This window comes from Saimiri boliviensis, chromosome 10 (assembly GCF_048565385.1).
Source record: "Saimiri boliviensis isolate mSaiBol1 chromosome 10, mSaiBol1.pri, whole genome shotgun sequence".
Classification (NCBI taxonomy): domain Eukaryota; kingdom Metazoa; phylum Chordata; class Mammalia; order Primates; family Cebidae; genus Saimiri; species Saimiri boliviensis.
The window spans coordinates 123968055-123991393 of NC_133458.1; the positions used below are offsets into that span (position 1 = coordinate 123968055).

A 23339-nucleotide genomic window follows, 5' to 3' on the forward strand; every position below is an offset into this window, starting at 1 on the left:
TTTTAGCATGTTACTCACAACTGTGGATGAAGCCCAGCACTCCTGAAAACACAATCCATGTATGGTTGAAGGAAATTTTCTTGGTGATGAGTGAGAGGTTGGTGACTGAAACCAGCTCATTTCACATTGACCACTGAGGTCACATCTCTCAGGTGAGAAGCAAAGTGAGAATTTGAACCAGGCACATTCTCCTTAGAGACAATGGGCCAAAGACAGGTCCGATGGAATCGAATGTCTTTTCATGTTGACATCCATCCCGTCAAGCACTCGTTAAGTCATTGAAGTGTCACATTGGGCCTGGGGGAGGCGGTGCCCCCTGTGAAATGACACGTCCGAAGATTTGGATTTGATTTCCAGCCCTCTGCCAGTCAATCTGCCAGGCACTTTCATGTGACAAGCCTTAGGCGAGTCCCTTTCTGTCTCTGATTCCCGATTCCTTCACAGGGATTTATGTGGGCCTTAACGCCCACTGGGAAAAGATCCCTCTGCCAGCTCAGTGCCTGCTTTCTTGGTTTGACTTGTCAATCTGGACTTGAATACACCTTTGGTTTTGGATTGACTCTATTACCTCTCCTAGAAATTAACCCACAAAACTGACAGCTGATTGACAAGATGAGAAGCAGTTTTCCAAAATTCAAATTGAACTTAATCCTTTCTTACTAAAAGAATGCTCAAATCAAGCGGACACAGCTCACTCGTTTTGACTTCATGAGCTATGGCAGGTAGAGACAACTTTTTGAAAATACACAGCTAAAAGTGTCCGTGCTTTGAATGCTAGACATGTTTTTCAGTTTTAAGTGCTAAAGCACTTAAAGCGGGGACCGTTTTAGCTGTGTATTTTGAAAAAGTTGTGTTCTCTTCAAAGAGAAAGCTACTTTTGCTGTGTCTTTGGGTTCGAGGGGAAATGGGACTCCTCTTCAGTCAGCAGGGACAACACCTGAGTCGTTTGCAGTCGTCTTGTCTGCCTCTGAGTGTGAAATGAGAGTCGTCCCTGTCATCATGAGCCATGTTTGAAAGACTTATTCACATTCCCTACGAGAATAGACGGGTGAAATAGCAAAAGATGCGTCTTCCTTTGGAGCATGGACGGGTTCAAAGCCCACCTCATACCACTAAGTATTTTGCTGAACACGAGCAGTTGTGTGTGCGGCCTGTGTTTGGGTGATTTTTGTGTCATGTGTGTGTGTGTGTGTGTGTGTGTGTGTGTGTGTCTGTGTGTGTGTGTCTGTATTTCTGTCTCCATTCCTGAGCAGCAAATCTTTTTTCCTCTTTTAGCATGTTACTCACAACTGTGGATGAAGCCCAGCACTCCTGAAAACACAATCCATGTATGGTTGAAGGAAATTTTCTTGGTGATGAGTGAGAGGTTGGTGACTGAAACCAGCTCATTTCCCATTGACCACTGAGGACACATCTCTCAGGTAAGAAGCAAAGTGAGAATTTGAACCAGGCACATTCTCCTTAGAGACAATGGGCCAAAGACAGGTCCGATGGAATCGAATGTCTTTTCATGTTGACATCCATCCCGTCAAGCCCTCGTTAAGCCATTGAAGTGTCACATTGGCCTGGGGGAGGCGGTGCACCCTGTGAAATTACACGTCCGAAGATTTGGAGTTGATTTCCAGCCCTCTGCCAGTCAGTCTGCCAGGCACTTTCATGTGACAAGCCTTAGGCGAGTCCATTTCTGTCTCTGATTCCCGATTCCTTCACAGGGATTTATGTGGGCCTTAACGCCCACTTGGAAAAGATCCCTCTGCCAGCTCAGTGCCTGCTTTCTTGGTTTGACTTGTCAATCTGGACTTGAACACACCTTTGGTTTTGGATTGACTCTATTACCTCTCCTAGAAATTAACACACAAAACTGACAGCTGATTGACAAGATGAGAAGCAGTTTTCCAAAATTCAAATTGAACTTACTCCTTTCTTCCGAAAAGAATGCTCAAATCAAGGGGACACAGCTCACTCGTTTTGACTTCATGAGCTATGGCAGGTAGAGACAACTTTTTGAAAATACACAGCTAAAACTGTCCGTGCTTTGAATGCTAGACATGTTTTTCAGAATACACAGCTAAAGCGGGGACCGTTTTAGCTGTGTATTTTGAAAAAGTTGTGTGCTCTTCAAAGAGAAAGCTACTTTTGCTGTGTCTTTGGGTTCGAGTGGAAATGGGAGTCCTCTTCAGTCAGCAGGGACGACACCTGAGTCCTTTGCAGTCCTCTTGTCTGCCTCTGAGGGTGAAATGAGAGTGGTCCCTGTCATCATGAGCCATGTCTGAAAGAATTATTCACATTCCGTACGAGAATAGACGGGTGAAATAGCAAAAGGTGTGTCTTCCTTTGGAGCATGGACGGGTTCAAAGCCCACCTCATACCACTAAGTATTTTGCTGAACACGAGCAGTTGTGTGTGCGGCCTCTGTTTGGGTGATTTTTGTGTCGTGTGTGTGTGTGTCTGTGTGTGTCTGTGTGTGTGTGTCTGTGTGTGTGTGTCTGTATTTCTGTCTCCATTCCTGAGCAGCAAATCTTTTTTCCTCTTTTAGCATGTTACTCACAACTGTGGATGAAGCCCAGCACTCCAGAAAACACAATCCATGTATGGTTGAAGGAAATTTTCTTGGTGATGAGTGAGAGGTTGGTGACTGAAACCAGCTCATTTCCCATTGACCACTGAGGTCACATCTCTCAGGTGAGAAGCAAAGTGAGAATTTGAACCAGGCACATTCTCCTTAGAGACAATGGGCCAAAGACATGTCCGATGGAATCGAATGTCTTTTCATGTTGACATCCATCCCGTCTAGCCCTCGTTAAGCTATTGAAGTGTCACATTGGGCCTGGGGGAGGCGGTGCACCCTGTGAAATTACACGTCCGAAGATTTGGATTTGATTTCCAGCCCTCTGCCAGTCAGTCTGCCAGGCACTTTCATGTGACAAGCCTTAGGCGAGTCCCTTTCTGTCTCTGATTCCCGATTCCTTCACAGGGATTTATGTGGGCCTTAACGCCCACTGGGAAAAGATCCCTCTGCCAGCTCAGTGCCTGCTTTCTTGGTTTGACTTGTCAATCTGGACTTGAATACACCTTTGGTTTTGGATTGACTCTATTACCTCTCCTAGAAATTAACACACAAAACTGACAGATGATTGACAAGATGAGAAACAGTTTTCCAAAATTCAAATTGAACTTAATCCTTTCTTACTAAAGGAATGCTCAAATCAAGGGGACACTGCTCACTCGTTTTGACTTCATGAGCTATGGCAGGTAGAGACAACTTTTTGAAAATACACAGCTAAAACTGTCCGTGCTTTGAATGCTAGACATGTTTTTCAGAATACACAGCTAAAACGTTCCCCGCTTTAGTGCTTAGCACTTAAAGCGGGGACCGTTTTAGCTGCGTATTTTGAAAAAGTTGTGTGCTCTTCAAAGAGAAAGCTACTTTTGCTGTGTCTGTGGGTTCGAGGGGAAATGGGAGTCCTCTTCAGTCAGCAGGGACGACACCTGAGTCCTTTGCAGTCCTCTTGTCTGCCTCTGAGGGTGAAATGAGAGTGGTCCCTGTCATCATGAGCCATGTCTGAAAGAATTATTCACATTCCCTACGAGAATAGACGGGTGAAATAGCAAAAGGTGTGTCTTCCTTTGGAACATGGACGGGTTCAAAGCCCACCTCATACCACTAAGTATTTTGCTGAACACGAGCAGTTGTGTGTGCGGCCTGTGTTTGGGTGATTTTTGTGTCATGTGTGTGTGTGTGAGTGTGTGTGTGTGTGTCTGTGTGTGTGTGTCTGTGTGTGTGTGTCTGTATTTCTGTCTCCATTCCGGAGCAGCAAATCTTTTTTCCTCTTTTAGCATGTTACTCACAACTGTGGATGAAGCCCAGCACTCCTGAAAACACAATCCATGTATGGTTGAAGGAAATTTTCTTGGTGATGAGTGAGAGGTTGGTGACTGAAACCAGCTCATTTCACATTGACCACTGAGGTCACACCTCTCAGGTGAGAAGCAAAGTGAGAATTTGAACCAGGCACATTCTCCTTAGAGACAATGGGCCAAAGACAGGTCCGATGGAATCGAATGTCTTTTCATGTTCACATCCATCCCGTCAAGCCCTCGTTAAGTCATTGAAGTGTCACATTGGGCCTGGGGGAGGCGGTGCCCCCTGTGAAATTACACGTCCGAAGATTTTGATTTGATTTCCAGCCCTCTGCCAGTCAATCTGCCAGGCACTTTCATGTGACAAGCCTTAGGCGAGTCCCTTTCTGTCTCTGATTCCCGATTCCTTCACAGGGATTTATGTGGGCCTTAACGCCCACTGGGAAAAGATCCCTCTGCCAGCTCAGTGCCTGCTTTCTTGGTTTGACTTGTCAATCTGGACTTGAATACACCTTTGGTTTTGGATTGACTCTATTACCTCTGCTAGAAATTAACACACAAAACTGACAGCTGATTGAAAAGATGAGAAGCAGTTTTCCAAAATTCAAATTGAACTTAATATTTTCTTCCTAAAAGAATGCTCAAATCAAGCGGACACAGCTCACTCGTTTTGACTTCATGAGCTATGGCAGGTAGAGACAACTTTTTGAAAATACACAGCTAAAACTGTCCGTGCTTGGAATGCTAGACATGTTTTTCAGTTTTAAGTGCTTTAGCACTTAAAGCGGGACCGTTTTAGCTGTGTATTTTGAAAAAGTTGTGTGCTCTTCAAAGAGAAAGCTACTTTTGCTGTGTCTTTGGGTTCGAGGCGAAATGGGAGTCCTCTTCAGTCAGCAGGGACGACACCTGAGTCCTTTGCAGTCCTCTTGTCTGCCTCTGAGGGTGAAATGAGAGTGGTCCCTGTCATCATGAGCCATGTCTGAAAGAATTATTCACATTCCCTACGAGAATAGACGGGTGAAATAGCAAAAGGTGTGTCTTCCTTTGGAGCATGGACGGGTTCAAAGCCCACCTCATACCACTAAGTATTTTGCTGAACACGAGCAGTTGTGTGTGCGGCCTGTGTTTGGGTGATTTTTGTGTCCTGTGTGTTTGTGTGTGTGTGTGTGTGTGTATGTGTGTGTCTGTGTGTGTGTGTGTCTGTATTTCTGTCTCCATTCCTGAGCAGCAAATCTTTTTTCCTCTTTTAGCATGTTACTCACAACTGTGGATGAAGCCCAGCACTCCTGAAAACACAATCCATGTATGGTTGAAGGAAATTTTCTTGGTGATGAGTGAGAGTTTGGTGACTGAAACCAGCTCATTTCCCATTGACCACTGAGGTCGCATCTCTCAGGTGAGAAGCAAAGTGAGAATTTGAACCAGGCACATTCTCCTTAGAGACAATGGGCCAAAGACAAGTCCGATGGAATCGAATGTCTTTTCATGTTGACATCCATTCCGTCAAGCCCTCGTTAAGCCATTGAAGTGTCACATTGGGCTGGGGGAGGCGGTGCACCCTTTGAAATTACACGTCCGAAGATTTGGATTTGATTTCAAGCCCTCTGCCAGTCAGTCTGCCAGGCAATTTCATGTGACAAGCCTTAGGCGAGTCCCTTTCTGTCTCTGATTCCCGATTCCCTCACAGGGATTTATGTGGGCCTTAAGGCCCACTGGGAAAAGATCCCTCTGCCAGCTCAGTGCCTGCTTTCTTGCTTTGACTTGTCAATCTGGACTTGAATACACCTTTGGTTTTGGATTGACTCTATTACCTCTCCTAGAAATTAACACACAAAACTGACAGCTGATTGACAAGATGAGAAGCAGTTTTCCAAAATTCAAATTGAACTTAATCCTTTCTTACTAAAAGAATGCTCAAATCAAGGGGACACAGCTCACTCGTTTTGACTTCATGAGCTATGGCAGGTAGAGGCAACTTTTTGAAAATACACAGCTAAAACTGTCCGTGCTTTGAATGCTAGACATGTTTTTCAGAATACACAGCTAAAACGGTCCCCGCTTTAAGTGCTAAATCACTTAAAGCGGGGACCGTTTTAGCTGTGTATTTTGAAAAAGTTGTGTGCTCTTCAAAGAGAAAGCTACTTTTGCTGTGTCTTTGGGTTCGAGGGGAAATGGGAGTCCTCATCAGTCAGCAGGGACGACACCTGAGTCCTTTGCAGTCCTCTTGTCTGCCTCTGAGGGTGAAATGAGAGTGGTCCCTGTCATCATGTGCCATGTCTGAAATAATTATTCACATTCCCTACGAGAATAGACGGGTGAAATAGCAAAAGGTGTGTCTTCCTTTGGAGCATGGACGGGTTCAAAGCCCACCTCATACCACTAAGTATTTTGCTGAACACGAGCATTTGTGTGTGCGGCCTGTGTTTGGGTGATTTTCGTGTCGTGTGTGTGTGTGTGTGTGTGTGTGTCTGTGTGTGTGCGTCTGTATTTCTGTCTCCATTCCTGAGCAGCAAATCTTTTTTCCTCTTTTAGCATGTTACTCACAACTGTGGATGAAGCCCAGCACTCCTGAAAACACAATCCATGTATGGTTGAAGGAAATTTTCTTGGTGATGTGTGAGAGGTTGGTGACTGAAACCAGCTAATTTCCCATTGACCACTGAGGTCACATCTCTCAGGTGAGAAGCAAAGTGAGAATTTGTACCAGGCACATTCTCCTTAGAGACAATGGGCCAAAGACAGGTCCGATGGAATCGAATGTCTTTTCATGTTGACATGCATCCCGTCACGCCCTCGTTAAGCCATTGAAGTGTCACATTGGGCCTGGGGGAGGCGGTGCACCCTGTGAAATTACACGTCCGAAGATTTGGATTTGATTTCCAGCCCTCTGCCAGTCAGTCTGCCAGGCACTTTCATGTGACAAGCCTAAGGCAAGTCCCTTTCTGTCTCTGATTCCCGATTCCTTCTCAGGGATTTATGTGGGCCTTAACGCCCACTGGGAAAAGATCCCTCTGCCAGCTCAGTGCCTGCTTTCTTGGTTTGACTTGTCAATCTGGACTTGAATACACCTTTGGTTTTGGATTGACTCTATTACCTCTCCGAGAAATTAACACACAAAACTGACAGCTGATTGACAAGATGAGAAGCAGTTTTCCAAAATTCAAATTGAACTTAATCCTTTCTTACTAAAAGAATGCTCAAATCAAGGGGACACAGCTCACTCGTTTTGACTTCATGAGCTATGGCAGGTAGAGACAACTTTTTGAAAATACACAGCTAAAACTGTCCGTGCTTTGAATGCTAGACATGTTTTTCAGAATACACAGCTAAAGCGGGGACCGTTTTAGCAGTGTATTTTGAAAATTTGTGTGCTCTTCAAAGAGAAAGCTACTTTTGCTGTGTCTTTGGGTTCGAGGGGAAATGGGAGTCCTCTTCAGTCAGCAGGGACGACACCTGAGTCCTTTGCAGTCCTCTTGTCTGCCTCTGAGGGTGAAATGAGAGTGGTCCCTGTCATCATGTGCCATGTCTGAAAGAATTATTCACATTCCCTACGAGAATAGACGGGTGAAATAGCAAAAGGTGTGTCTTCCTTTGGAGCATGGACGGGTTCAAAGCCCACCTCATACCACTAAGTATTTTGCTGAACACGAGCAGTTGTGTGTGCGGCCTGTGTTTGGGTGATTTTTGTGTCGTGTGTGTGTGTGTGTGTGTGTGTGTGTGTGTGTCTGTGTGTGTGTGTCTGTATTTCTGTCTCCATTCCTGAGCAGCAAATCTTTTTTCCTCTTTTAGCATGTTAATCACAACTGTGGATGAAGCCCAGCACTCCTGAAAACACAATCCATGTATGGTTGAAGGAAATTTTCTTGGTGATGAGTGAGAGGTTGGTGACTGAAACCAGCTCATTTCCCATTGACCACTGAGGTCACATCTCTCAGGTGAGAAGCAAAGTGAGAATTTGAACCAGGCACATTCTCCTTAGAGACAATAGGCCGAAGACAGGTCCGATGGAATCGAATGTCTTTTCTTGTTGACATCTATCCCGTCAAGTCCTCGTTAAGCCATTGAAGTGTCACACTGGGCCTGGGGGAGGCGGTGCACCCTGTGAAATTACACGTCCGAAGATTTGGATTTGATTTCCTGCCCTCTGCCAGTCAGTCTGCCAGGCACTTTCATGTGACAAGCCTTAGGCGAGTCCCTTTCTGTCTCTGATTCCCGATTCCTTCACAGGGATTTATGTGGGCCTTAACGCCCACTGGGAAAAGATCCCTCTGCCAGCTCAGTGCCTGATTTCTTGGTTTGACTTGTCAATCTGGACTTGAATACACCTTTGGATTTGGATTGACTCTATTACCTCTCCTAGAAATTAACACACAAAACTGACAGCTGATTGACAAGATGAGAAGCAGTTTTCCAAAATTCAAATTGAACTTAATCCTTTCTTCCTAAAAGAATGCTCAAATCAAGGGGACACAGCTCACTCGTTTTGACTTCATGAGCTATGGCAGGTAGAGACAACTTTTTGAAAATACACAGCTAAAACTGTCCGTGCTTTGAATGCTAGACATGTTTTTCAGAATACACAGCTAAAACGGTCCCCGCTTTAAGTGCTGTGTATTTTGATAAATTTGTGTGCTCTTCAAAGAGAAAGCTACTTTTGCTGTGTCTTTGGGTTCGAGGGGAAATGGGAGTCCTCTTCAGTCAGCAGGGACGACACCTGAGTCCTTTGCAGTCCTCTTGTCTGCCTCTGAGGGTGAAATGAGAGTGGTCCCTGTCATCATGAGCCATGTCTGAAAGAATTATTCACATTCCCTACGAGAATAGACGGGTGAAATAGCAAAAGGTGTGTCTTCCTTTGGAGCATGGACGGGTTCAAAGCCCACCTCATACCACTAAGTATTTTGCTGAACACGAGCAGTTGTGTGTGCGGCCTGTGTTTGGGTGATTTTTGTGTCATGTGTGTGTGTGTGTGTGTGTGTGTGTGTGTGTGTGTGTGTGTCTGGTGTCTGTGTGTGTGTGTCTGTATTTCTGTGTCCATGCCTGAGCAGCAAATCTTTTTTTCTCTTTTAGCATGTTACTCGCAACTGTGGATGAAGCCCAGCACTCCTGAAAACACAATCCATGTATGGTTGAAGGAAATTTTCTTGGTGATGAGTGAGAGGTTGGTGACTGAAACCAGCTCATTTCCCATTGACCACTGAGGTCACATCTCTCAGGTGAGAAGCAAAGTGAGAATTTGAACCAGGCACATTCTCCTTAGAGACAATGATCCAAAGACAGGTTCGATGGAATCTAATGTCTTTTCATGTTGACATCCATCCCGTCAAGCCCTCGTTAAGCCATTGAAGTGTCACATTGGGCCTGGGGAGGCGGTGCACCCTGTGAAATTACACGTCCGAAGATTTGGATTTGATTTCCAGCCCTCTGCCAGTCAGTCTGCCAGGCACTTTCATGTGACAAGCCTTAGGCAAGTCCCTTTCTGTCTCTGATTCCCGATTCCTTCACAGGGATTTATGTGGCCTTAACGCCCACTGGGAAAAGATCCCTCTGCCAGCTCAGTGCCTGCTTTCTTGGTTTGACTTGTCAATCTGGACTTGAATACACCTTTGGTTTTGGATTGACTCTATTACCTCTCCTAGAAATTAACACACAAAACTGACAGCTGATTGAGAAAATGAGAAGCAGTTTTCCAAAATTCAAATTGAACTTAATCCTTTCTTCCTAAAAGAATGCTCAAATCAAGGGGACACAGCTCACTCGTTTTGACTTCATGAGCTATGGCAGGTAGAGACAACTTTTTGAAAATACACAGCTAAAACTGTCCGTGCTTGGAATGCTAGACATGTTTTTCAGTTTTAAGTGCTTTAGCACTTAAAGCGGGACCATTTTAGCTGTGTATTTTGAAAAAGTTGTGTGCTCTTCAAAGAGAAAGCTACTTTTGCTGTGTCTTTGGGTTCGAGGGGAAATGGGAGTCCTCTTCAGTCAGCAGGGACGACACCTGAGTCCTTTGCAGTCCTCCTGTCTGCCTCTGAGGGTGAAATGTGATTGTTCCCTGTCATCATGAGCCATGTCTGAAAGAATTATTCACATTCCCTACGAGAATAGACGGGTGAAATAGCAAAAGATGTGTCTTCCTTTGGAGCATGGAAGGTTTCAAAGCCCACCTCATACCACTAAGTATTTTGCTGAACCCGAGCAGTTGTGTGTGCGGCCTGTGTTTGGGTGATTTTTGTGTCATGTGTGTGTGTGTGTGTGTGTGTGTGTGTCTGTGTGTGTGTGTCTGTATTTCTGTCTCCATTCCTGAGCAGCAAATCTTTTTTCCTCTTTTAGCATGTTACTCACGACTGTGGATGAAGCCCAGCACTCCTGAAAACACAATCCATGTATGGTTGAAGGAAATTTTCTTCGTGATGAGTGAGAGGTTGGTGACTGAAGCCAGCTCATTTCCCATTGAACACTGAGGTCAAATCTCTCAGGTGAGAAGCAAAGTGAGAATTTGAACCAGGCACATTCTCCTTAGAGACAATGGGCCAAAGACAGGTCCGATGGAATCGAATGTCTTATCATGTTGACATCCATCCCGTCAAGCCCTCGTTAAGCCATTGAAGTGTCACATTGGGCCTGGGGGAGGCGGTGCCCCCTGTGAAATTACACGTCCGAAGATTTGGATTTGATTTCCAGCCCTCTGCCAGTCAGTCTGCCAGGCACTTTCATGTGACAAGCCTTAGGCGAGTCCCTTTCTGTCTTTGATTCCCGATTCCTTCACGGCGATTTATGTGGGCCTTAACGACCACTGGGAAAAGATCCCTCTGCCAGCTCAGTGCCTGCTTTCTTGGTTTGACTTGTCAATCTGGACTTGAATACACCTTTGGTTTTGGATTGACTCTATTACCTCTGCTAGAAATTAACACACAAAACTGACAGCTGACTGACAAGATGAGAAGCAGTTTTCCAAAATTCAAATTGACCTTAATCCTTTCTTACTAAAAGAATGCTCAAATCAAGGGGACACAGCTCACTCGTTTTGACTTCATGAGCTATGGCAGGTAGAGACAACTTTTTGAAAATACACAGCTAAAACTGTCCGTGCTTTGAATGTTAGACATGTTTTTCAGAATACCCAGCCAAAACGGTAACCGGTTTAAGTGCTAAAGCACTTAAAGCGGGGACCGTTTTAGCTGTGTATTTTGAAAAAGTTGTGTGCTCTTCAAAGAGAAAGCTACTTTTGCTGTGTCTTTGGGTTCGAGGGGAAATGGGAGTCCTCTTCAGTCAGCAGGGACGACACCTGAGTCCTTTGCAGTCCTCTTGTCTGCCTCTGAGGGTGAAATGAGAGTGGTCCCTGTCATCATGAGCCATGTCTGAAAGAATTATTCACATTCCCCACGAGAATAGACGGGTGAAATAGCAAAAGGTGTGTCTTCCTTTGGAGCATGGACGGGTTCAAAGCCCACCTCATACCACTAAGTATTTTGCTGAACATGAGCAGTTGTGTGTGCGGCCTGTGTTTGGGTGATTTTTGTGTCTTGTGTGTGTGTGTGTGTGTGTGTGTGTGTGTGTGTCTGTGTGTGTGCGTCTGTATTTCTGTCTCCATTCCTGAGCAGCAAATCTTTTTTCCTCTTTTAGCATGTTACTCACAACTGTGGATGAAGCCCAGCACTCCTGAAAACACAATCCATGTATGGTTGAAGGAAATTTTCTTGGTGATGATTGAGAGGTTCGTGACTGAAACCAGCTCATTTTCCATTGACCACTGAGGTCACATCTCTCAGGTGAGAAGCAAAGTGAGAATGTGAACCAGGCACATTCTCCTTAGAGACAATGGGCCAAAGACAGGTCCGATGGAATCGAATGTCTTTTCATGTTGACATCCATCCCGTCAAGCCCTCGTTAAGCCATAGAAGTGTCACATTGGGCCTGGGGGAGGCGGTGCACCCTGTGAAATTACACGTTCGAAGATTTGGATTTGATTTCCAGCCCTCTGCCAGTCAGTCTGCCAGGCACTTTCATGTGACAAGCCTTAGGCGAGTCCCTTTCTGTCTCTGATTCCCGATTCCTTCACAGGGATTTATGTGGGCCTTAACGCCCACTGGGGAAAGATCCCTCTGCCAGCTCAGTGCCTGCATTCTTGGTTTGACTTGTCAATCTGGACTTGAATACACCTTTGGTTTTGGATTGACTCTATTACCTCTCCTAGAAATTAACACACAAAACTGACAGCTGATTGACAAGATGAGAAGCAGTTTTCCAAAATTCAAATTGAACTTAATCCTTTCTTACTAAAAGAATGCTCAAATCAAGGGGACACAGCTCACTCGTTTTGACTTCACGAGCTATGGCAGGTAGAGACAACTTTTTGAAAATACACAGCTAAAACTGTCCGTGCTTTGAATGCTAGACATGTTTTTCAGAATACACAGCTAAAGCGGGGACCGTTTTAGCTGTGTATTTTGAAAAAGTTGTGTGCTCTTCAAAGAGAAAGCTACTTTTGCTGTGTCGTTGGGTTCGAGGGGAAATGGGAGTCCTCTTCAATCAGCAGGGACGACACCTGAGTCCTCTGCAGTCCTCTTGTCTGCCTCTGAGGGTGAAATGAGAGTGGTCCCTGTCATCATGAGCCATGTCTGAAAGAATTATTCACATTCCCTACGAGAATAGACGGGTGAAATAGAAAAGGCGTGTCTTCCTTTGGAGCATGGACGGGTTCAAAGCCCACCTCATACCACTAAGTATTTTGCTGAACACGAGCAGTTGTGTGTGCGGCCTGTGTTTGGGTGATTTTTGTGTCATGTGTGTGTGTGTGTGTGTGTCTGTGTGTGTGTGTCTGTATTTCTGTCTCCATTCCTGAGCAGCAAATCTTTTTTCCTCTTTTAGCATGTTACTCACAACTGTGGATGAAGCCCAGCACTCCTGAAAACACAATCCATGTATGGTTGAAGGAAATTTTCTTGGTGATGAGTGAGAGGTTGGTGACTGAAACCAGCTCATTTCCCATTGACCACTGAGGTCACATCTCTAAGGTGAGAAGCAAAGTGAGAATTTGAACCAGGCACATTCTCCTTAGAGACAATGGGCCAAAGACAGGTCCGATGGAATCGAATGTCTTTTCATGTTGACATCCATCCCGTCAAGCCCTCGTTAAGCCATTGAAGTGTCACATTGGGCCTGGGAGTGGCGGTGCACCCTGTGAAATTACACGTCCGAAGATTTGGACTTGATTTCCAGCCCTCTGCCAGTCGGTCTGCCAGGCACTTTCATGTGACAAGCGTTAGGCGAGTCCCTTTCTGTCTCTGAATACCGATTCCTTCACAGGGATTTATGTGGGAGTTAACGCCCACTGGGAAAAGATCCCTCTGCCAGATCAGTGCCTGCTTTCTTGGTTTGACTTGTCAATCTGGACTTGAATACACCTTTGGTTTTGGATTGACTCTGTTACCTCTGCTAGAAATTAACACACAAAACTGACAGCTGATTGACAAGATGAGAAGCAGTTTTTCAAAATTCAAATTCAACTTAATCCTTTCTTACTAAAAGAATGCTCAAATCAAGGGGACACAGCTCACTCGTTTTGACTTCATGAGCTATGGCAGGTAGAGTCACCTTTTTGAAAATACACAGCTAAAACTGTCCGTGCTTTGAATGCTAGACATGTTTTTCAGTTTTAAGTGCTTTAGCACTTAAAGCGGGACCGTTTTAGCTGTGTATTTTGAAAAAGTTGTGTGCTCTTCAAAGAGAAAGCTACTTTTGCTGTGTCTTTGGGTTCGAGGGGAAATGGGAGTCCTCTTCAGTCAGAAGGGACGACACCTGAGTCCTTTGCAGTCCTCCTGTCTGCCTCTAAGGGTGAAATGAGAGTGGTCCCTGTCATCATGAGCCATGTCTGAAAGAATTATTCACATTCCCTACGAGAATAGACGGGTGAAATAGCAAAAGGTGTGTCTTCCTTTGGAGAATGGACGGGTTCAAAGCCCACCTCATACCACTGAGTATTTTGCTGAACACGAGCAGTTGTGTGTGCGGCCTGTGTTTGTGTGATTTTTGTGTCATGTGTGTGTGTGTATGTGTGTGTGTGTGTGTCTGTGTGTGTGCGTCTGTATTTCTGTCTCCATTCCTGAGCAGCAAATCTTTTTTCCTCTTTTAGCATGTTACTCACGACTGTGGATGAAGCCCAGCACTCCTGAAAACACAATCCATGTATGGTTGAAGGAAATTTTCTTGGTGATGAGTGAGAGGTTGGTGACTGAAACCAGCTCATTTCCCATTGACCACTGAGGTCACATCTCTCAGGTGAGAAGCAAAGTGAGAATTTGAACCAGGGAAATTCTCCATAGAGACAATGGGCCACAGAGAGGTCCGATGGAATCGAATGTCTTTTTATGTTGACATCCATCCCGTCAAGCCCTCGTTAAGCCATTGAAGTGTCACATTGGGCCTGGGGGAGGCGGTGCACCCTGTGAAATTACACGTCCGAAGATTTGGATTTGATTTCCAGCCCTCTGCCAGTCAGTCTGCCAGGCACTTTCTTGTGACAAGCCTTAGGCGAGTCCCTTTCTGTCTCTGATTACCGATTCCTTCACAGGGATTTATGTGGGCCTTAACGCCCACTGGGAAAAGATCCCTCTGCCAGATCAGTGCCTGCTTTCTTGGTTTGACTTGTCAATCTGGACTTGAATACACCTTTGGTTTTGATTGACTCTGTTGCCTCTGCTAGAAATTAACACACAAAACTGACAGCTGATTGACAAGATGAGAAGCAGTTTTCCAAAATTCAAATTGAACTTAATCCTTTCTTACTAAAAGAATGCTCAAATCAAGGGGACACAGCTCACCCGTTTTGACTTCATGAGCTATGGCAGGTAGAGTCAACTTTTTGAAAATACACAGCTAAAACTGTCCGTGCTTTGAATGCTAGACATGTTTTTCAGAATACACAGCCAAAACGGTCCCCGGTTTAAGTGCTAAAGCACTTAAAGCTGGGACCGTTTTGGCTGTGTATTTTGAAAAAGTTGTGTTCTCTTCAAAGAGAAAGCTACTTTTGCTGTGTCTTTGGGTTCGAGGGGAAATGGGAGTCCTCTTCAGTCAGCAGGGACGACACCTGAGTCCTTTGCAGTCCTCTTGTCTGCCTCTGAGGGTGAAATGAGAGTGGTCCCTGTCATCATGAGCCATGTCTGAAAGAATTATTCACATTCCCTACGAGAATAGACGGGTGAAATAGCAAAAGGTGTGTCTTCCTTTGGAGAATGGACGGGTTCAAAGCCCACCTCATACCACTGAGTATTTTGCTGAACACGAGCAGTTGTGTGTGCGGCCTGTGTTTGTGTGATTTTTGTGTCATGTGTGTGTGTGTGTGTGTGTGTGTGTGTGTGTGTGTGTCTGTGTGTGTGCGTCTGTATTTCTGTCTCCATTCCTGAGCAGCAAATCTTTTTTCCTCTTTTAGCATGTTACTCACAACTGTGGATGAAGCCCAGCACTCCTGAAAACACAATCCATGTATGGTTGAAGGAAATTTTCTTGGTGATGAGTGAGAGGTTGGTGACTGAAACCAGCTCATTTCCCATTGACCACTGAGGTCATATCTCTCAGGTGAGAAGCAAAGTGAGAATTTGAACCAGGCACATTCTCCTTAGAGACAATGGACCAAAGACAGGTCCGATGGAATCGAATGTCTTTTCATGTTGACATCCATCCCGTCAAGCCCTCGTTAAGCCATTGAAGTGCCACATTGGGCCTGGGGGAGGCGGTGCACCCTGTGAAATTACACGTCCGAAGATTTGGATTTGATTTCCAGCCCTCTGCCAGTCAGTCTGCCAGGCACTTTCATGTGACAAGCCTTAGGCGAGTCCCTTTCTGTCTCTGATTCCCGATTCCTTCACAGGGATTTATGTGGGCCTTAACGCCCACTGGGAAAATATCCCTCTGCCAGCTGAGTGCCTGCTTTCTTGGTTTGACTTGTCAATCTGGACTTGAATACACCTTTGGTTTTGGATTGACTCTATTACCTCTCCTAGAAATTAACACACAAAACTGACAGCTGATTGTCAAGATGAGAAGCAGTTTTCCAAAATTCAAATTGAACTTAATCCTTTCTTACTAAAAGAATGCTCAAATCAAGGGGACACAGCTCACTCGTTTTGACTTCATGAGCTATGGCAGGTAGAGACAACTTTCTGAAAATACACAGCTAAAACTGTCCGTGCTTTGAATGCTAGACATGTTTTTCAGAATACACAGCAAAAGCGGGGACCGTTTTAGCTGTGTATTTTGAAAAAGTTGTGTGCTCTTCAAAGAGAAAGCTACTTTTGCTGTGTCTTTGGGTTCGAGGGGAAATGGGAGTCCTCTTCAGTCAGCAGGGACGACACCTGAGTCCTTTGCAGTCCTCTTTTCTGCCTCTGAGGGTGAAATGAGAGTGGTCCCTGTCATCATGAGCCAGGTCTGAAAGAATTATTCACATTCCCTACGAGAATAGACGGGTGAAATAGCAAAAGGTGTGTCTTCCATTGGAGCATGGACGGGTTCAAAGCCCACCTCATACCACTAAGTATTTTGCTGAACACGAGCAGTTGTGTGTGCGGCCTGTGTTTGGAGATTTTTGTGTCGTGTGTGTGTGTGTGTGTGTGTGTGTGTGTGTGTGTCTGTGTCTGTATTTCTGTCTCCATTCCTGAGCAGCAAATCTTTTTTCCTCTTTTAGCATGTTACTCACAACTGTGGATGAAGCCCAGCACTCCTGAAAACACAATCCATGTATGGTTGAAGGAAATTTTGTTGGCGATGAGTGAGAGGTTGGTGACTGAAACCAGCTCATTTCCCATTGAACACTGAGGTCACATCTCTCAGGTGAGAAGCAAAGTGAGAATTTGAATCAGGCACATTCTCCTTGGAGACAATGGGCCAAACACAGGTCCGATGGAATCGAATGTCTTTTCATGTTGACATCCATCCCGTCAAGCCCTCGTTAAGCCATAGAAGTGTCACATTGGGCCTGGGGGAGGCGGTGCACCCTGTGAAATTACACGTCCGAAGATTTGGATTTGATTTCCAGCCCTCTGCCAGTCAGTCTGCCAGGCACTTTCATGTGACAAGCCTTAGGCGAGTCCCTTTCTGTCTCTGATTCCCGATTCCTTCACAGGGATTTATGTGGGCCTTAACCCTCACTGGGGAAAGATCCCTCTGCCAGCTCAGTGCCTGCTTTCTTGGTTTGACTTGTCAATCTGGACTTGAATACACCTTTGGTTTTGGATTGACTCTATTACCTCTCCTAGAAATTAACACACAAAACTGACAGCTGATTGACAAGATGAGAAGCAGTTTTCCAAAATTCAAATTGAACTTAATCCTTTCTTACTAAAAGAATGCTCAAATCAAGGGGACACATCTCACTCGTTTTGACTTCACGAGCTATGGCAGGTAGAGACAACTTTTTGAAAATACACAGCTAAAACTGTCCGTGCTTTGAATGCTAGACATGTTTTTCAGAATACACAGCTAAAACGGTCCGCGCTTTATTTGCTAAAGCACTTAAAGCGGGGAACGTTTTAGCTGTGTATTTTGAAAAAGTTGTGTGCTCTTCAAAGAGAAAGCTACTTTTTCTGTGTCTTTGGGTTCGAGGGGAAATGGGAGTCCTCTTCAGTCAGCAGGGACGACACCTGAGTCCTTTACAGTCCTCTTGTCTGCCTCTGAGGGTGAAATGAGAGTGGTCCCTGTCATCATGAGCCATGTCTGAAAGAATTATTCACATTCCCTACGAGAATAGACGGGTGAAATAGCAAAAGGTGTGTCTTCCTTTGGAGCATGGACGGGTTCAAAGCCCACCTCATACCACTAAGTATTTTGCTGAACACGAGCAGTTGTGTGTGCGGCCTGTGTTTGGGTGATTTTTGTGTCATGTGTGTGTGTGTGTGTGTGTGTCTGTGTGTGTGTGTCTGTATTTCTGTCTCCATTCCTGAGCAGCAAATCTTTTTTCCTCTTTAAGCATGTTACTCACGACTGTGGATGAAGCCCAGCACTCCTGAAAACACAATCCATGTATGGTTGAAGGAAATTTTCTTGGTGATGAGTGAGAGGTTGGTGACTGAAACCAGCTCATTTCCCATTGACCACTGAGGTCACATCTCTAAGGTGAGAAGCAAAGTGAGAATTTGAACCAGGCACATTCTCCTTAGAGACAATGGGCCAAAGACAGGTCCGATGGAATCGAATGTCTTTTCATGTTGACATCCATCCCGTCAAGCCCTCGTTAAGCCATTGAAGTGTCACATTGGGCCTGGGAGTGGCGGTGCACCCTGTGAAATTACACGTCCGAAGATTTGGACTTGATTTCCAGCCCTCTGCCAGTCGGTCTGCCAGGCACTTTCATGTGACAAGCGTTAGGCGAGTCCCTTTCTGTCTCTGATTACCGATTCCTTCACAGGGATTTATGTGGGAGTTAACGCCCACTGGGAAAAGATCCCTCTGCCAGATCAGTGCCTGCTTTCTTGGTTTGACTTGTCAATCTGGACTTGAATACACCTTTGGTTTTGGATTGACTCTATTACCTCTGCTAGAAATTAACACACAAAACTGACAGCTGATTGACAAGATGAGAAGCAGTTTTTCAAAATTCAAATTCAACTTAATCCTTTCTTACTAAAAGAATGCTCAAATCAAGGGGACACAGCTCACTCGTTTTGACTTCATGAGCTATGGCAGGTAGAGTCACCTTTTTGAAAATACACAGCTAAAACTGTCCGTGCTTTGAATGCTAGACATGTTTTTCAGTTTTAAGTGCTTTAGCACTTAAAGCGGGACCGTTTTAGCTGTGTATTTTGAAAAAGTTGTGTGCTCTTCAAAGAGAAAGCTACTTTTGCTGTGTCTTTGGGTTCGAGGGGAAATGGGAGTCCTCTTCAGTCAGAAGGGACGACACCTGAGTCCTTTGCAGTCCTCCTGTCTGCCTCTAAGGGTGAAATGAGAGTGGTCCCTGTCATCATGAGCCATGTCTGAAAGAATTATTCACATTCCCTACGAGAATAGACGGGTGAAATAGCAAAAGGTGTGTCTTCCTTTGGAGAATGGACGGGTTCAAAGCCCACCTCATACCACTGAGTATTTTGCTGAACACGAGCAGTTGTGTGTGCGGCCTGTGTTTGTGTGATTTTTGTGTCATGTGTGTGTGTGTATGTGTGTGTGTGTGTGTCTGTGTGTGTGCGTCTGTATTTCTGTCTCCATTCCTGAGCAGCAAATCTTTTTTCCTCTTTTAGCATGTTACTCACGACTGTGGATGAAGCCCAGCACTCCTGAAAACACAATCCATGTATGGTTGAAGGAAATTTTCTTGGTGATGAGTGAGAGGTTGGTGACTGAAACCAGCTCATTTCCCATTGACCACTGAGGTCACATCTCTCAGGTGAGAAGCAAAGTGAGAATTTGAACCAGGGAAATTCTCCATAGAGACAATGGGCCACAGAGAGGTCCGATGGAATCGAATGTCTTTTTATGTTGACATCCATCCCGTCAAGCCCTCGTTAAGCCATTGAAGTGTCACATTGGGCCTGGGGGAGGCGGTGCACCCTGTGAAATTACACGTCCGAAGATTTGGATTTGATTTCCAGCCCTCTGCCAGTCAGTCTGCCAGGCACTTTCTTGTGACAAGCCTTAGGCGAGTCCCTTTCTGTCTCTGATTACCGATTCCTTCACAGGGATTTATGTGGGCCTTAACGCCCACTGGGAAAAGATCCCTCTGCCAGATCAGTGCCTGCTTTCTTGGTTTGACTTGTCAATCTGGACTTGAATACACCTTTGGTTTTGATTGACTCTGTTGCCTCTGCTAGAAATTAACACACAAAACTGACAGCTGATTGACAAGATGAGAAGCAGTTTTCCAAAATTCAAATTGAACTTAATCCTTTCTTACTAAAAGAATGCTCAAATCAAGGGGACACAGCTCACTCGTTTTGACTTCATGAGCTATGGCAGGTAGAGTCAACTTTTTGAAAATACACAGCTAAAACTGTCCGTGCTTTGAATGCTAGACATGTTTTTCAGAATACACAGCCAAAACGGTCCCCGGTTTAAGTGCTAAAGCACTTAAAGCTGGGACCGTTTTGGCTGTGTATTTTGAAAAAGTTGTGTTCTCTTCAAAGAGAAAGCTACTTTTGCTGTGTCTTTGGGTTCGAGGGGAAATGGGAGTCCTCTTCAGTCAGCAGGGACGACACCTGAGTCCTTTGCAGTCCTCTTGTCTGCCTCTGAGGGTGAAATGAGAGTGGTCCCTGTCATCATGAGCCATGTCTGAAAGAATTATTCACATTCCCTACGAGAATAGACGGGTGAAATAGCAAAAGGTGTGTCTTCCTTTGGAGAATGGACGGGTTCAAAGCCCACCTCATACCACTGAGTATTTTGCTGAACACGAGCAGTTGTGTGTGCGGCCTGTGTTTGTGTGATTTTTGTGTCATGTGTGTGTGTGTGTGTGTGTGTGTGTGTGTGTGTGTGTCTGTGTGTGTGCGTCTGTATTTCTGTCTCCATTCCTGAGCAGCAAATCTTTTTTCCTCTTTTAGCATGTTACTCACAACTGTGGATGAAGCCCAGCACTCCTGAAAACACAATCCATGTATGGTTGAAGGAAATTTTCTTGGTGATGAGTGAGAGGTTGGTGACTGAAACCAGCTCATTTCCCATTGACCACTGAGGTCATATCTCTCAGGTGAGAAGCAAAGTGAGAATTTGAACCAGGCACATTCTCCTTAGAGACAATGGACCAAAGACAGGTCCGATGGAATCGAATGTCTTTTCATGTTGACATCCATCCCGTCAAGCCCTCGTTAAGCCATTGAAGTGCCACATTGGGCCTGGGGGAGGCGGTGCACCCTGTGAAATTACACGTCCGAAGATTTGGATTTGATTTCCAGCCCTCTGCCAGTCAGTCTGCCAGGCACTTTCATGTGACAAGCCTTAGGCGAGTCCCTTTCTGTCTCTGATTCCCGATTCCTTCACAGGGATTTATGTGGGCCTTAACGCCCACTGGGAAAATATCCCTCTGCCAGCTGAGTGCCTGCTTTCTTGGTTTGACTTGTCAATCTGGACTTGAATACACCTTTGGTTTTGGATTGACTCTATTACCTCTCCTAGAAATTAACACACAAAACTGACAGCTGATTGACAAGATGAGAAGCAGTTTTCCAAAATTCAAATTGAACTTAATCCTTTCTTACTAAAAGAATGCTCAAATCAAGGGGACACAGCTCACTCGTTTTGACTTCATGAGCTATGGCAGGTAGAGACAACTTTCTGAAAATACACAGCTAAAACTGTCCGTGCTTTGAATGCTAGACATGTTTTTCAGAATACACAGCAAAAGCGGGGACCGTTTTAGCTGTGTATTTTGAAAAAGTTGTGTGCTCTTCAAAGAGAAAGCTACTTTTGCTGTGTCTTTGGGTTCGAGGGGAAATGGGAGTCCTCTTCAGTCAGCAGGGACGACACCTGAGTCCTTTGCAGTCCTCTTTTCTGCCTCTGAGGGTGAAATGAGAGTGGTCCCTGTCATCATGAGCCAGGTCTGAAAGAATTATTCACATTCCCTACGAGAATAGACGGGTGAAATAGCAAAAGGTGTGTCTTCCATTGGAGCATGGACGGGTTCAAAGCCCACCTCATACCACTAAGTATTTTGCTGAACACGAGCAGTTGTGTGTGCGGCCTGTGTTTGGGAGATTTTTGTGTCGTGTGTGTGTGTGTGTGTGTGTGTGTGTGTGTGTCTGTGTCTGTATTTCTGTCTCCATTCCTGAGCAGCAAATCTTTTTTCCTCTTTTAGCATGTTACTCACAACTGTGGATGAAGCCCAGCACTCCTGAAAACACAATCCATGTATGGTTGAAGGAAATTTTGTTGGCGATGAGTGAGAGGTTGGTGACTGAAACCAGCTCATTTCCCATTGAACACTGAGGTCACATCTCTCAGGTGAGAAGCAAAGTGAGAATTTGAATCAGGCACATTCTCCTTGGAGACAATGGGCCAAACACAGGTCCGATGGAATCGAATGTCTTTTCATGTTGACATCCATCCCGTCAAGCCCTCGTTAAGCCATAGAAGTGTCACATTGGGCCTGGGGGAGGCGGTGCACCCTGTGAAATTACACGTCCGAAGATTTGGATTTGATTTCCAGCCCTCTGCCAGTCAGTCTGCCAGGCACTTTCATGTGACAAGCCTTAGGCGAGTCCCTTTCTGTCTCTGATTCCCGATTCCTTCACAGGGATTTATGTGGGCCTTAACCCTCACTGGGGAAAGATCCCTCTGCCAGCTCAGTGCCTGCTTTCTTGGTTTGACTTGTCAATCTGGACTTGAATACACCTTTGGTTTTGGATTGACTCTATTACCTCTCCTAGAAATTAACACACAAAACTGACAGCTGATTGACAAGATGAGAAGCAGTTTTCCAAAATTCAAATTGAACTTAATCCTTTCTTACTAAAAGAATGCTCAAATCAAGGGGACACATCTCACTCGTTTTGACTTCACGAGCTATGGCAGGTAGAGACAACTTTTTGAAAATACACAGCTAAAACTGTCCGTGCTTTGAATGCTAGACATGTTTTTCAGAATACACAGCTAAAACGGTCCCCGCTTTATTTGCTAAAGCACTTAAAGCGGGGAACGTTTTAGCTGTGTATTTTGAAAAAGTTGTGTGCTCTTCAAAGAGAAAGCTACTTTTTCTGTGTCTTTGGGTTCGAGGGGAAATGGGAGTCCTCTTCAGTCAGCAGGGACGACACCTGAGTCCTTTACAGTCCTCTTGTCTGCCTCTGAGGGTGAAATGAGAGTGGTCCCTGTCATCATGAGCCATGTCTGAAAGAATTATTCACATTCCCTACGAGAATAGACGGGTGAAATAGCAAAAGGTGTGTCTTCCTTTGGAGCATGGACGGGTTCAAAGCCCACCTCATACCACTAAGTATTTTGCTGAACACGAGCAGTTGTGTGTGCGGCCTGTGTTTGGGTGATTTTTGTGTCATGTGTGTGTGTGTGTGTGTGTGTCTGTGTGTGTGTGTCTGTATTTCTGTCTCCATTCCTGAGCAGCAAATCTTTTTTCCTCTTTAAGCATGTTACTCACGACTGTGGATGAAGCCCAGCACTCCTGAAAACACAATCCATGTATGGTTGAAGGAAATTTTCTTGGTGATGAGTGAGAGGTTGGTGACTGAAACCAGCTCATTTCCCATTGACCACTGAGGTCACATCTCTAAGGTGAGAAGCAAAGTGAGAATTTGAACCAGGCACATTCTCCTTAGAGACAATGGGCCAAAGACAGGTCCGATGGAATCGAATGTCTTTTCATGTTGACATCCATCCCGTCAAGCCCTCGTTAAGCCATTGAAGTGTCACATTGGGCCTGGGAGTGGCGGTGCACCCTGTGAAATTACACGTCCGAAGATTTGGACTTGATTTCCAGCCCTCTGCCAGTCGGTCTGCCAGGCACTTTCATGTGACAAGCGTTAGGCGAGTCCCTTTCTGTCTCTGATTACCGATTC

At 45.2% G+C, this 23339-nt stretch overlaps 1 long non-coding RNA gene across 1 annotated transcript; it reads left to right on the forward strand.

Annotated features, from left to right (window-relative positions):
* Nucleotides 1-12784: 12784 nt before the first annotated feature.
* On the forward strand, nucleotides 12785-23049 carry LOC141579978 (uncharacterized). The gene is made up of 3 exons (XR_012511968.1): nucleotides 12785-12872; nucleotides 17819-17964; nucleotides 22910-23049. It is a non-coding gene; the product is annotated as an uncharacterized LOC141579978 (long non-coding RNA).
* The last annotated feature ends 290 nt before the right edge of the window (nucleotides 23050-23339 follow it).